The sequence below is a fragment of the Crocodylus porosus genome, unplaced genomic scaffold (assembly GCF_001723895.1).
Source record: "Crocodylus porosus isolate Cpor-Errol unplaced genomic scaffold, CroPor_comp1, whole genome shotgun sequence".
NCBI lineage: Eukaryota > Metazoa > Chordata > Crocodylia > Crocodylidae > Crocodylus > Crocodylus porosus.
In genome coordinates this window covers 103,057,407-103,069,236 of record NW_017728886.1, presented here as the reverse complement: position 1 = coordinate 103,069,236, position 11,830 = coordinate 103,057,407, and positions in this window count along the sequence as shown.

Genomic DNA, 11,830 nt, shown 5'->3' with positions numbered 1-11,830 from the left:
TTCACAGTCAGGGCGGCTAGGATCTGGAACCAACTTCCAAGGGAAGTGGCGCTGGCTCCTACCCTGGGGGTCTTTAAGAGGAGGCTAGATGTACACCTTGCTGGGGTCATTTGACCCCAGTACTCTTTCCTGCCCATGGCAGGGGGTCAGACTAGATGATCTACTCAGGTCCCTTCTGACCCTAGAAACTATGAAACTAGAACCCAACTCTAGAGCATCTGGTCCCTATACATTTAGCTTCACTGTACCTTCAGAAGCATCTGTCATGCATGTGTCATATCCTATGCTATGAAACTGGACTGACAACTAGGGCTGTGCGAAACTTTGGTCCCTGATTCGATGGCTGAAACTCCAAATCTGAATCTAATCAGAGGACCCTTGAATATCTCCAAATCGAATTGGAACCCTCCAAAATGATCTGGAAAGATTTGAAGATTCAGGCATAGAGACAGCTTTAAATGTTTTTTCTACTTACCTCTAAGAAGCAGGGGCTCATGAGTGCTGTGATGCTGGGGCACATGGAGTGTCCCGCACAAGCGCGGGGGGCTCCCCAGCGTGCTTGGCACAGACCCAGAAGTGGACTAGAAGCACTTCCAGTCCACTTCTGGGTTCACCACCGAGCATGTGCATTCCTGTGGGATGCTCCATCTGCCCCAGCATCACAGCGATCACGAGGCACGCTGGTACCTCGAGGTATGTAGAAAAACATTTAAAGCTGTGTCTAGGTCTGAATCACTGATTCACCAAATCAGCATCGAATCTTCAGATTCGGATTTGGCCGAATCAAATCGGGGACAGTGATTTGAATCAACGAATCGAATCACCATCCCCAATTTGGGTCAATTCCAAATCAAATAGGGCCTGCTTTGCACACCCCTACTGACAACACTTTTGCTGGTAATACATACATAAACTAAAAATACACTAATGTGGAGTGAGAAAGTATAGTTCCTCCATGACTTCTGTAAAACTGCAACTATCATATAGACTTTGTGAATAAGACACTTAATTATTACAAAATTCTATCAGAAGGATAAAATATTAATTGCTAACTTTGAAATATTTTAACTCAGATTCATGCAAACTTCCTACCATTTATTCTGCTAATATAAAGATGATGAGTTCATGGATAAGATGCTTTCATAACAGATAACGGAGGCTGTAGCACACTATTATGAATCAGTCTGACACTTAAAATAATCTGCTCACAGCTCTAATTAGCGTGTCCATAATCAAACAAAAATTTCATATCATCTACTGAGGCCATAAACTATTGTAAAAAGTAGCTAGAGTGAATAACAATGATGTTTTCAATAAAATCAGCTGAATATAAGAACAATAAAAATTCACTATCATAATTGTTTGCAAATTGCCAAGTAAAAGCAACTGAAGTCACTACATTGATTTTTAATAAGCAATGGGATTGCTAGTAGACTCAGTGGTTCACAACCTACACTACAACAGGGTTGTCCAACTGGAATCCTACAAGGGTTTAAGTTGTGGCTTCCAGCTTCGGTTCAGCTGCAGGGAGAAGAGGGTGAGTCCAGGGCCAGGCAGATGTGTGGTGCAGCAGTGTGGGAAGGGCACCTGTAGAGGCACATGGTGCTGTGCCATGTGACACACAGGCTAAGGGTTCACCTCTTGCCACGGTGTGGCTAGTGAGGCATGTGGCCCCTGGCCTCTTGGAAGTGGATAGCTCTGCACTACAACACTAACCACAACAGTTCGCATGGAATCATATTCAGACTAATGAAATTGGGCAGGATAAAGAAGACTGGGAAACTACAAAGGCATCATCACTGTAGCAAAACACCAGACAGGACCTGCTGAGACCAGCCTTGCACAGTGGTCTGGCAGCAGCTTACCGTGGGCTGAACAAGCAGGATATGTGCCCTGGGCACCACCTAAAGGGAGGAGCCCCAGAAAGGGGAGGAGGAATACTGCACTTTCCCATTCCTCGCTAGGCTTGCACTTTCTTGCCACACAATGGAGCAGCATGGGCAATGTGTCATGGGGTGCAAGGTGTTTTGTGAATCGTAGTTTTATAGGGTAGCAGTGGAGTTTGCTACTACTAGGGGATGAATTAACCCAGTTTTTGCCACCAAGATCAGCAATTTTTTGCTCTCCTGGCATGTGCTTTGGCAGCAAAAAAGTGGGGTGAGCGTTCCTTCCAACAGTAATGAACTCTACTGCCACTCTGGAGAATTACAATTCCCAGAATGCCTTCCACTTTATGAGACACTGCTCACAGAGCTGCTTGTTTCTGCTTAGTGGGGGAAGAGTGCGAGAGGACTGCTCCCGGTGCATTTTTTTCAACTTGTGTTTCTGGTTTCTGGGAGGCCCAGAAGGCTCATAGGCATCCCTTTGCACTGGAAGCTGCGTGGAAAGGTGACATCAACCTCAGAGAAACCATTTCTACAATGAGAGGAATCCCCAGGGGCCCATTAAAACCTTCTTCACTTGAGCACGTGACAGAATCTTGGGTCCTGGTGTTCTCCATCACATGGCTTATATTTAGCTTTCAGATTTTTGCTGTCTAGAAGAACACTGCTGATGAAGCATTTTGTAAAAATTGAATAAGAGCACAGTATCAGCAAGGAATCCAGCTCTCCAGCTTCTGACTACCATTCCAGTGTTTTTGAAATATAGCAGTATGGAAGGCAAGAACATGATTTTAATCAGTCTGGTGGAGCTGAAAAGTAGCAGTGCTTATTTGAAATTTGCAACTCTTATGATTTGGACCGTAAGATGTGTTTACATAGTAGGATTCTCTGGTTATAACAAGGACACAAAGGCCTACATTCCAGTACCACTTAGGCATCAAAATGGCAATTTTGCAGCTGAATAAGTGGCATTTTTTATTTCTATACAGATTGCAATTTTATTATTTGTGCTGTGTTGGGAAGGAGGGGCAGGCACCCCAATCTGGATGCACAGAGGGGTAGGGTCAGGAGAGGTTTGAGTGTCCTAGCACTGATCCAGATATGCCTGGTGGGGACAGAAAGTAACCTGGCCCAATCTGGTGCGTTGGGGGGAGGCCAGACCCTGATCCTGCTGCATGGCAATGGCTCAGGCCAGGCTGGATCCAGATGATCTTTGAGGTCCCTTCCAACCCTACCATTCTATGATTTTAAGTGTTCAGGACCTTTTCAGCTTTGATATACAGCTTTACTGGAAAAAAAGCTAAATAAGGATTTAATTAATCTATGTTAAATTTCTTTGTTTTTTTCCTCACTGAGAATATAAACTGAAGAGTTGAGAACATACTCAGGGTTTTGGAATCTGAACTTTCCAGCTAGTGGATAAAAGCTGAAAATATGGTATTTCTTTTTGAAGAATGTGGGGTAATTGATACTTCTACATGCAGTTTTTAACTGTTAGCATCTGATATAGATCTCCCAGGGAGTCTTAAACTGTTCCCAAGTTTGACATTTTCAAGAAGCTAAAACCTGAGACAATCCCAGCAGTCTCTATTGAGTTTATAAACAGAGTTTGTCAAAAAGAGTAAAATAAAGAAATAATGTTTAGGTTTTTTTAATACATTCACTGTTGTCAAGGCCAGTTTTAGACTTTTCAGGGCAACTTGTAACTTACCAAGAAAATCCAATTACACAGGAATACATTTCCCTTCTCAGGTCATGATGCTTATACCATGGTCTAGCCACTGAAAAGATAGAAGTATGAAAAGGAGTTAACAGACAGATTAGAGCATTAATTGGACATTATCACCTGGCTGTACAATTGGGAAATACCAATAACATGCTACTAGTATTAAATTAAAAATAAGATCCTGCTGATTTTTTTTCTTGCTTGATTTTAGTCATGCAGTACTTTTATTTATCAGGTGCTCACACCCTAAATCCTAGCTAATAATATACAATGGTGTAAAAGGGGTGGGCTGGGGTAAAAGGGGCACCTGCCCAGGGCACCAACTTAAGAAGCAGCATCAAAATCACCCCCAGCTTCATCCCAGAAACCTTTGTTATGGTAGGCGCAGCCCTGTGCTTTCCAGCCATAGAAGCTGGGCAGCCCTATGCTCCGGAGCATATGGGGCTGCAACTGGGCTGCTACAGCTGAGGGTCAGGTGCAATGCACATCTGCTGCACCAGCCCTGCAGCACGGGCTCCTTGGGGGATGTCTCTGATGCCCTGTTCACTCCCCCCTGCCAGATACTCTATTGGGTGGCATGATCTACTTTGCCTTCTGTGACAAATATCCTGGGAAAGGGTGCTGTTCAGCTCATCACTTTCCCCCCATTCAAGGCTGCCCAGCTTCTATTGCTGGTTGGGATGGGACTGCACCTGCCATAGCAAAGGCTTGGGAGACGAGCCATTCTGGTGCTCCTGGCTGAGCATGCTCCTCCACTGCAGCACCATGAGCACAGGTCACTACAGGCACAGGATCTGCTGCCAGAGTGCCGAGAGAGCTAGGGAAAGTAAAACTCTCCCCCCAACTTCCCTCCCTCCCCCCCATTGCAGTGGGTGGCACTCTGCCCAAGGTGCTGCAGGAGCTTTCTATGCATCTGATGATGTCTGATACTGCAAATGTAAATATAAAAAAGAATCTTATATCAGATGCTGGTGGTAAAGACGCATAGAAATACCTCTGAGGAGGCTCAGTGGTAAAGCATGTCTTGTAAATTTATTTGAGTTTCCATATCATTTAGTTGGTTCCATCTGTTTCTTTTATTCGTATCTCATCCACGTATATATATGCTCATGTGGGTGAGCAGCATTAATTGTTAGAATCACGATTTTTAGTCCTATGCGCTCATAGTTTAAAAGAATGTAATTCCTCCAAAGGACCACCGCATTTGGAACAAAAGTATATAGTTTTTGAAGGTAATCAAATTACAGATCAGCTACTCTAGGTTCTAATTGTGCCGGATCACTGAAACTTTAATTATCCACCCTAATTATTTAGAGACCCATTGTGGATAGTCGTGACCTTGTATAGTAGAGACACAAACAGAATAATAAGCATAGAACAATGATTTACATGATGTAAGGTGAAGCAAAAACACATCAATCAAATTTCAGAGATTAGCAAAGAAAAAGACCTTGTCCATGCACCTGCAGGATTGATTTCTACATATATGAACACAGAAAAGTGGGGGTGGAGAGAGAAGAGTGATTACTTCGGGCCCTTTTTGGTCAGCCTGAACATCCTCCCAACCATTCGTAACCCCCAGCAGGCTGCCTTTCCATAGGGGATGCCACGTATGGAGGAACTTACCTTAGGTTTTCACCCCATTTCTATAAAAGTCAGTCTATTCTGTTGCCCAGTCTAGTTTTACATGTTCAGAGCAAAGATGCTCCTGTCAGTCCTTTGTGGGAACTATTTTACACGTAACAAATGTCACTATCTGAATTCTGTTTCTAAAGTTCCACCAACCTGTTCAAGTGTCGGGAGTGCCAAGTTAATGAAAACACAACAACTTAGGGGGTCAGAACTGGCAAGGCTGAATTAATTTAAGAAATGTTGTTCCATGCTCTATAACTACACTAGAGCTGTTCCTAACCAGTTCAGCCACACTGCCCTCTGGGTACACATTACAGAGTTTCCAGTGCTGCTTTTATCAGCAGTGCATTCTGGGTGATTTTGAGAATACTTTGAGGCCTTGTGGAACACCTTAGAGCAGGGGTGGGCAATTATTTTGGGCAGAGGGCTGCTTACTGAATTTTGGCAAGCCATCAAGGGCCACATGACAGGCAGACAGGGGCAGATAAATATTACTTTTCTAAATTTTTTAGGGGCCCCGCAGGCCAGATAAAATGGCCTGGTGGGCCACATCTGGCTGGCAGGCCGCATTTTGCCCACCCCTGCCTTATCGGCTGCCCTGGGATTTATAGGAGGAGAGTCAAATTCAGTCTTCAGAGGGCTTCCCATGAGTCTCATGGAGCTACCAGTGTTTGAAACTGCCTGTACTTTTGCAACACAGAGACCATGCAAAACTTCCTAGTTTTGTTCCTTGTCCAGCAAAGCAGGTTGATAATGGGGTCTTCAAGAAGCCAAGCATAGCATCTGAAGTAGCTGCAGAAAAGTGGGAGAGGGTATTGGTGTAGTTTATAGCACAAGTCATATAGTAATAGAGCCAACTTGCTGAGCTTGCCAGTCTAGTAGATGACTGCCTTTGAGGAGACATTAGTCAGGCTTTATTTGGGTGTGTTATCTGTACAGCAGGTCAAACACAGGTTTTGTGTTTAATCACAGTATGGCAGGGTTGAGTTGTTCTTGAGATCTCAGTTAACTTGTCTCTGCAACACTTGGGGAATCTCCAACTAGGCAACTAAGCAGGTTTTGACTGCTTATTGCTACAACAAGAGGGTTAATTGGACAGAAAAGGAATCAAGCTCTGAGTCTCAAAGCTGTTATTTTTTGGCTTTCTACTTCTTTTTATTTAACTTTTTTATCTGGGACGATGGTATTTTTCTGAAATGTAACTTTGTGATTTCTACCTGTCCCTTTACCTCTTCAATAGTAATTACTGCCATGTGGAGAATTACCTTTGCATTACTATTTGAATCCAGTCTTATATTTCTTACCATCTGTTGGCTTTTCTTTAGGTACTCATTTAAACCATAGCCTGTGTTATATTTCTGTGCTGGAGTCTGGTTTCAGTAAGATGGGACCCATCTCCAGAAAATACCTCAGAACCTGAAGACTTTAAGCCCTTCCTCTTTAGACTGTTGTGTCATCCACTGTTGAGCTCCTAAAGTTATCTTGGTCAAGAGGACTCTGCCCATGAAGCCAGCAGCCTCCTGGTGGAAGCTATCGTAGGAACCCTGGTGTTATACCTTTTTCTTCAGTTTGATCTTTGAGACCTGTCTTTCATATCTTCCTGTTACTAATACCAGTCTTTATCACATCTACAAGCTCCTCTTCTTCTAGAGGTACTGAGCAACTAGTGACAGCCAAGAGTGTTCCCTGTGGTTAAAATACTGCCATCTTGATAGCAAGAAGACAGGTGAACTTGTAAGTCTCATGGAAAAGCTAGCAGATAAACTCGTGGAGAACAACAACAGCCAAGTTGCTGGTGCAGCTAAAGTGATGCCAAACTGCATGAGTAAGATCCTTCGCTCTGAGGATACTCAATCCTTTCCGGTCATAACAGCCGTTATATTGTTCCACTGTCCACGAAGAATGGGCGATAACATGTTACATTGATTAACATATATGTACCAGTTGTGATTAAGGTGGAAAAGGAGCTGGAAAAAACAGACAGGACATAGACCAGGTTGTCCCTGCCAATCCCAAATCCTGGGAGACTTCAAGATGTGCATTGGGACATATTTTGTCACTTGACATTGCGGATCTGTCAGTGCCAGTGGCTATACAATTCTGTGGTTGGCCATCAGGCATGAATTGGTCATTAGAAACCTGGATTTTCAGTAAGAAGATAAGAGGAGGGCATCATGGATGTAGCTGTGATCTCATCAATGGCACATAATTGGCACATAACATGACTTGGAGGCAGTGCCTAGTGCATCAGAGCAAGCCGGCCCAGCCTGGCACACCCTGTATAAGCTGCCCATCACCAAGAGAACTGGTAACCTATAATGGTAGCCGCTGCATGGGACCCCGGCCACTGGCATCTTTATCCACCACTTAGACCCAGCAGTTTGCCCTTTTTTTGAGAAGGTGGAGAAGACTCTCTTCTATGCCATCCTGAGCTGCCCCTAGTTGTAGCCACTCTTTGCTGCCCTCAGCACCCTCTTTGGCTTGCTGGATGTGGAACTTTCCAAGGTTGTGTGAGTAGCCAAGGGGAACGTGATCTATCTGTTCAGTTTCCTGCTGGGTCAGGCCAAGAAGGCAACTCAGAGAAGTCAGAGAAACTGGCTCGCAGGGGTTGGCTCAACACGCTCTAACTGTTCCTCTTTTCAGTCCAGGTGTGAGTTGCATTTGAATTTGGACATTTTACCTTGCAACAAGGTGTGGATCAGGTCATGTTGTGCTGGGCCACTGAGGCAGCACTCTGTACGGTGGAAGATGGACATCTAGTCCTAAATGAGTAACCCCATGAAGGGCATGGGAAGGACAGGGGTTTCATTCTCTGGTGATACAGTGCTTTTGTCACTGACGTGCTCGACCTCTGAGAGGGCTACCCATTTCTGCTCCTTCATCTTTTATATTTAAAAAAAAGACTTTAAAAGCCATAATCATGTGGTGTGCAAAAGAGACTTTGAGGATATCCAGGTCACTCATGTCATTTAAGGAGCTGACATCTGGACAGATCACTGGATGATTCATTCAAAGCAAATTGTAACTAAGCAAATTGCAGATTTCCAACAATAGCAATTACTGCAAAGTTCTACCAGTTGAACAGAATACAGGGGTTTGTGCACATCATTGTTATTGAGAAATTGTACAACGGTAATGCAGATCAGACAGGCACCAGCAGAGGTCAGGGAACCGCATACATGAGACATGGGGACAACCTGATGCATCAGATGCACAGAATTCATGAAGCCTGAGACACAAATGAACTTCAATATAATATCAGAACCTGGATAATTTGTTTTGGGATGGTTCTAAACCCACTTAACTGGCAGCAGGTGGCTGTTTGCTGCAGCTTTTACTGCAAAGGGCACCTCCCCTCTCAGTTCATCAGTGGTCCCATGAAGCTCACAGGAGAAGAATGCCTTTAAACAGCTGGGGCACCTCAGTGGTCCTGCTCAGCTGTTTTTTGTGGCTCTGTACACACTCAGCTAGTTTGCAAACTTGCTTCTTTTCAGGGGATGAAGTAACCTCATCCTACAAAGAATCCAAATTCTACTGTATTAATTTAAATCTTTTTCCTATTGTAACATAAATCACTACATTTTAATGATTATCCCAAAATAGCCTAAATTTAGCCAAACATTTCAGGTTGCTAAGGAAACAAAACAGTTTTGGTTTTGCAAAAAGCTGGTCTTATAACTGTTCAGTGAATAAATAGAGCTGATTTCATTGTTTTACAGGTCAGCCAGAGGGAAAGCATCATGGGAAACAGAAACAGAAAAAGCAAGAGAGAACCTATGGCTCAGGGAGGTGGATTGTTTTATAACAGGATAGAGGCATGGTAGTGAGCCAGTTAATCAGGTCTTAAGTTGTAACCTGATCACATATTAAAGCAATTAATGGCATCATAAAACAAGGAATATGCCACAAAGTTATTCCACAAAAAATGTAATAACTTTTGTGGCCGATTCCTATCACACCATTAATTGAATGTGTGGTAAGGTGCACGCTGTGGCAGCACAGTAGGGGGTGATACTATGCAGAACCACCCACCTCACTGTGCTAGACCCCCAAAAATGCTTCAGAAGTCTCCCCTAGGGAACTTATGGCCAGTTATCTCCCTTTCTGGAAAACACCCACAAGCCCGGGGTAATGCTGCCACCACCCTGGTACTGGTCTCTGTTAAGGCTCTGTGCAGCCCAGGACACACAGACCCTGCAAGCCTTAGGGGTTCTTTGTCCACTGGTAATATTTCTGGGTGCCTCTCCTGAAGCATCCCCAGATAACCTCAGGTATGACTGAGGGAACATACACAGGCAATCTCTACCGCTGGGCTGGGAGCAAAAGGCTTGCCTCTCACCCCTACAGTGAAACAGCCGGGCACAATGTAACCCAATACCTTTATTGATCGGGGGAGCAGGGTAGAACAAGAAAGTCAGGATACACTTTGAGCAAATATAATCAATCAGACTCTTACACCATCTTGGATGTAGTAGCCCTTTTTAAAATGCATCTGCCTAGACATAAATCCTAACTCCTGGCTAATTTCCAAGTTTTTACATAAAGAAATTCATCCAGGCCACATCCTGGAAGCACTTTGCTTGTGGCTTCTAAAAAATGCCTGCCAGAGGAAGAAAGGGAGTTCCTCCCTCCCCTTAGGAACTTATCTGGCCTGGTCACCTGGTCAACCAGTCTGATCCAAATAGTAAGCAAGTGAAAGAGAGAGGGGTTCTCCTGGGATGACCTAAGGGAGGGGCAGAGGTGGGGATTTCTTCACACACCCGGTGGCTGGCAGCTCTGTCATATGCAGGCTGCCAGGCTCAGAGGTGCCTGGTGTGTCCCCATGGCTGGGAGCCCCATCAGCTGAGGGGATTCCCAGCTGCAGGAGCTTGCTACTTGCTAGTGCAGAAGAAGCCTGGGATTGCAAACCCAGGCTTCTCCTGCACTGGCAATAAGGCATGATGGGATTCGATTCTTGATCCCACAAACAGGCTTCCTGGCATGACTATTAGGGGCTATTGCTACCAGTGCTGTTTGTGTATTTGTATTACAGAGCCACAACATTCTCCCAAGCAAGCTAAGGAAGTATGGGCTGGATGAATAGACCATAAGGTGGATAGAAAACTGTCTGGAGCATCAGGCTCATAGGGTAGTAATCAATGGCTTGATATCTAGTTGACAGTCCCAGGGGTCAGTCCTAGGGGCATTTTTTTTCCCCAACATCTTCTTCAATGACCTGGAAGATGGCATAGAGTGCACTGTTAACAAGTTTTCAGATGACACCAAGCTGTGGGGAGTAGTAGATACGCTAGAGGGTAGGGCTAAGATTCAGAGTGACTTCAGCAAATTGGAGGATTGAGCTAAAAGAAATCTCTTGAGCTTCAACAAGGACATGTGCAAAGTCCTGCATTTAGGACAGAACAGTCCCATGCACTGGTACCAGCTGGGGATAGCTTTGCAGAAAAGGACCTTAGGGTTACAGTGGACAATAAGGTGAATATGAGCCAACAGTGTGTTCCCTTGTTGCAAAGAAGGCTAGCGGCATACTGGGCTACATCAGTAGGAGTGTTGCCAGCAGATCAAGGGAAGTGCTTATTACCCTTTATTCGGCACTGGTGAGGCCACATCTGGGGTACCATGTCTAGTTGTGGGCTCCCCACTACAGAAAGGATGCGGACAAATTAGAGAGGGTCAGTAGAGGGCAACAAAAATGGTGAGGGGGCTAGGGGACATGACTAATGAAGAAAGACCAAGGGAACTGGGCTTATTTAGTTTAGAGAAGAAGGGGCTGAGAGGGGATTTAATAGCAGCCTTCAACTACCTGAAGTGGAGTTTGAAAGAGGATGGAGATAGACTGTTTTCAGTGGTGCCAAATGACAGAACAAGAGGCAATGGTCTCAAGCTGAAGCAAGGGAAGTTTAGGTTAGATATCAGGAAGAATTTTCTCTCTAGGGGATTAGAGAAACACTGGAACAGGTTACCCAGAGAGGTGGTAGAATCTCCATCCTTTGAGGGTTTTAAGACCCAGATAGACAGAGCTCTGGCTGGGATGATCTAGTTGGGGATGGTCCTGCCTTGAGCAGGGTGTTGGACTAGATGATCTCCGGAGGTTCCTTCCAACCCTAATTTTCTGTGATTCTATGATTACAGTACTTCATGTGGAAGAAGACTCTTGGAAGACATGATCCCCAACAGAAAGAAGCGTGTGTATCTATTTGGAGAAAAACTGGTGGGTTGGTGTGGCAAATGCGCATCCCAGAGCCGATCCAGTTGTTGGCTCACCCACTTGTCTTTGGGCAAACCGCCTGCCTTCCTCGTCTGCCACACCCCAATGTTAATCATTCTATGATTTTCATTAGGTGGGAGGCTGCCCATTTACTTTGCCCTGGTGACAAGGGCCTAGGTACACAGCTCTGACTGCCCCTGTACTGTATCCCATGCCTTCCAGATGTTCCTCCAGTGCCTCACACTGGGACCCGAGTTCCAGAGTCTCACATGGGACTCACTCCCCTCGGGAGCTCATAGTCCCAGTGCCCTGCACATATTCCATGGCCTGACACCAGCCTGTCCCCCCCCCACACACACACACACACACACTTAGGCTTCCAGC